This window comes from Pseudochaenichthys georgianus, chromosome 18, assembly GCF_902827115.2.
Source record: "Pseudochaenichthys georgianus chromosome 18, fPseGeo1.2, whole genome shotgun sequence".
NCBI classification, from domain to species: Eukaryota; Metazoa; Chordata; class Actinopteri; order Perciformes; family Channichthyidae; genus Pseudochaenichthys; species Pseudochaenichthys georgianus.
The window spans coordinates 20,828,975-20,833,095 of NC_047520.1; positions in this window are offsets into that span (position 1 = coordinate 20,828,975).

Consider the following 4,121-nt stretch of genomic DNA (forward strand, 5'->3'; position numbering starts at 1 on the left):
TTTATTTAAACAAAACTAGCACTTGTCTAGCTGTCACTGGACAAGTGAACAAAGATAGTTAAATCTGTGCTTCATGAGTTTGATATCAACATCACCTGCAGTCACATCGGAAAATACATGTATAATTTCTAAATTGGATTATTTAACAAAGTAATTTGAATATGAAATAATACGGCTGGAACACATGAATGATCATGTTATAATATGCTGTACATCTGCAAGACACACATGGTTGAATGCACTCGTGGAATAAAGTATCAGCTAAATCACATTTGATGTAAATGAAAGTAAAGAGGGTGGTTTCATCTTAACATACAGTTACACATCTACAGTTACATTTGTATGGCGCCCGTACACTATGAGCTAATACTTGTATGTATCTGTAAAGGTGAACATATTGCAGTGGAAATCTTATTTGATGGTCTTTGGTCCCAGGCAGTTGCTCAAATCTAAACCTCATTTGGTAATAAACTGTAAAGACTGCCTGCATAAAGTTGATAGCTTTAAATATCTTGGCAATGGCTACTTTCATTTAAATTATATATCATTTATTACAAAAAGTTAATTATGGAATCAGTGTCTCACATAGCTCTCATAATTGTTTTACATTCAGTGTCTGTAAGCAAATTGCTTCTCAAATTATACTTCCAATTATGGAATACTGTGATGTTGTTTACCAAAATGCACATACATCAGATCTTGCTCCATTTAACATAATAGACTATGCAGATTTGTTCTTGGTTGTTCTTTTCATAAACATCACCGCACAATGCATTGCACACTTAAATGGCCTTCATATTCAATGTAAGAAGACACTTTCATTGGCTACATTTACTTCAATTATCCCCCTTATTTAAAAGCAGTATTTAATACCTTACTCGTCAAATTATCAAGTAAGACACTGTCCAGATGTATTTCTGTCCCCTATGCACAAAGAGTATTGGTCAAAGAGCGTTCATGTTTAAAGAATCCGTGTATCTACCGTCCATTTGTTTTTCATTATTAAACACGTTACGGAAGCGTTTGAGAGGCCTTTTTGCTTTTTGCTTTTCACCTTACACAATGGTCTCATGGTCCTTGCAGCGAGGGGCGGGGCCAAACTCACGGAAGTGATTTCAAAACAAAGCGGTGATGATATTATAAACAAAGGGAAACAAGGTGAATTTAGCGATCACAACGAAAACGGCCAAGACACAGATTGAGCCCAGAAAATGGATGTTATTAAGACTGTAAATATAATAAGCCTGTGTCTAAAATGGACAACATTGTTAGGAGATTTAAACTATACAGCGGTTCTGCACTGCGGTCAACTCCAAATCAGCTCTTCTTCATTCCTGCTATATTTGACGAGTGACACAAATATGTTTTACCACAAGTTCTTAAGGAAACTGACTCTGTTGGACTCGGTTCTAGTTTGACTTCTACCAGAAATAAAATGAAGTACTTTGCTGTGTACCTTGTGAGTAATCCTCTGAGTCCCCTCCTTAGTACATAATGCATGTTTTCTGCTATCTTTGATGAGTGATACAAATATAATGTTACCATTAGTTCTTAATGAAATTGATACGGTTTGACTTTGTATTAGTTAGCCTACTACTTACAATACATTGAAGTACTTTACTGTGTATTGTTTGAGGAATACTCTGTCAAAGTCCCCTGCTGAGAGTTTGATGAGGGAATTCTTTTTTGTCATTAGTTCTTCGTGAGATTGATCCTGTTGGACTCAGTACTACTGAAACTACCCCCACAAGTACTATGAAGTACTTACTGTGTACTTTTCCACTACTCCTCTGTCAATGTCCCCTCCTGAGAACAAGAATGCATGTTTCTCTGCTATTTTGAATAAGCGTTAAAAAAACCTTTCTTCATGAGACTGATATTGTTGGACAGAGTATTTTGAGAGGATGGTAGACTTGATATCAGCAACACTTCCAGTCAGTCCTCCGGCAGCAGCATTTGACCCCAAGTCTATAGAGTCTGGCCTGGAGAGCTGGTCTGTCCTTCAGCACACTGACACGCTCTGTCACTCAGGCTGGCCTCTTATGAAGCTGCTGTCTTTGAATATATGATTATTTCTCTGCTCCAGTTCATTCCTCTCAGATTCTCCCATCAGTCCCAGTCATCGCATGTCAGTCAAAAGAGCTTCGAAAAATGTGTCCAAATTCAACTAAATGTTGTTTTGTGAGTGAAGGCCAGAGCTAAATGATAGATGGTCTGATTGTGTAATTACAAGGTGAGAGAAAATAAATCCACATCCTCGATCCTCCTATGAAATGTATTTTATTTCCTTTTCCATGTTATACTTATACTGACTTGCATTAGAACATGTGCATGTTGAACTACATGATAGCTTTTACTTTTACTTTTGAAATTATTTCTCACAAAAACCTTTCTAAATGATAGTAAACTATAACAAAAGTTTTGGTCAATAGCCTATACGTTTTTCTGCCTAAAATAGTTGAAATTGAACGTAAACTGTATCAAACACCACATCCATGGCAATTAACCAAGTTTTGCCCGCTATTTAAATTGACTTTGGTTAGTTAAGGCGAGACACCCCAGGTGAATAGGGTAATTTTTTTAACTTAAAAGGTATCAGCTAGAAATGTCTCCAGTTAATTACAGTTAAGGCAATTGTTTTTTGTATTACAAGTTTTCTGAAATAGCATGTTTAAATATGCACATTATCCATTATCTCATTAAATATGCACATATTTTAACACATTTCAGGAATCGAAATCTGAACTTTGGATAAAGCCAGGTTCAACATTCTTGTTTCATTTTGTAGTCATATTAGTATCTAAGGCTTTTACAGAAGGGATATTGGATATCTCTTTGTATCACTCCATAAATCAGAAAATACTGTCAATAGCCCTAAAATATCAATTTTCGCCATGTTTTTAGGTATACAATGTTGTATAATTCAGGCTATGAATAGGGTGACCAGATGTCCCGCTTTGCGCGGGACTGCACAGCATTTTCACGACTTTTGGTGCGTCCCGCAAATAGAGACGATGTCCCGCATATTTCATTTTGATTGGCTAAAACGCTTTTCTTTAAAATCAGATTCATCCAATGGCTGTTGAGAAAGCAGGGAAGGCTATCATCAGGGGGCTGTGTTTGCTGTCAATCAAACTGTAACACACGGCGGGTGCTGGTCAAGTGTTAACCAATGAGAGTAACTCACTCACACCCACCCCCCCACCCCGCCAAACAACAACAACAACAACAACGAACGCAGGCGACGCAGCAGGTTATGGAAAATGGAGGAAACTGAAACTACAGCTAAGAAGAAAAGAAGATGCACATACAACAAAGACTGGGAAGACACTTACCCGTAGGTGAAGCCAGTGCAGGGCGACTCTCAGAGGGTTTTGCAATCTTTGCAAGAGTAATTTTTAAATTTCACATGGCAGTGAATACGTCGTCAAAAGACACAGAGAATGCGATTCTCACAAGAAACGTGTCGCTCAAAAAGAGACATCCCACTCTATGGAGACATTCCTGCTCAAACCAAAAAATGATGGCCACTCAGACAAAGGTAACAGCAGCAGAAATAACCAGTGTTTACCACGCAGTGCAACACTCCCATTCATACCGGTCAAATGACTGGTAACAAGCTAGCGCCGACCATTTTTCCAGACTCTGAGATAGTAAAGAAAATGTCATGTGGTCGTACAAAAGCAGCGTCCATAATAACAGATGTGCTTGCCCCTGCCTCTGTGGAGAGTTGTTTGACAGAGTCAAAGACACCAGTGGTTCTAGGTGACAAAATAGCCCACACCTTCTGTTGCTGTGATGGACACAACTGAAAGCTATTTTATTTGATGTATTATTATGTTTCTGTTCCTTCCTGGCCAGTGTTGGTTTTATTTTATCTATTAATTTATGTTGTGCCTACTTGTACAGGTAATACACTAGTTGAATTAAGAAGATGCGTTTCTAAACACTTGAAGTGAATAATGCCTGCTGCCTTGGTTAGCCTTAGTTTACTTTTCTTTATTAAAAAACTGCATTTTGACTTCACTTTCTGCTCTGTTGTTATATATTTGTTACGTTTTTTTTTTCCGGGGGTTGGGGGGTGCTGTTGAGAGGGTGTCCCACATTGTCCCACACAACCA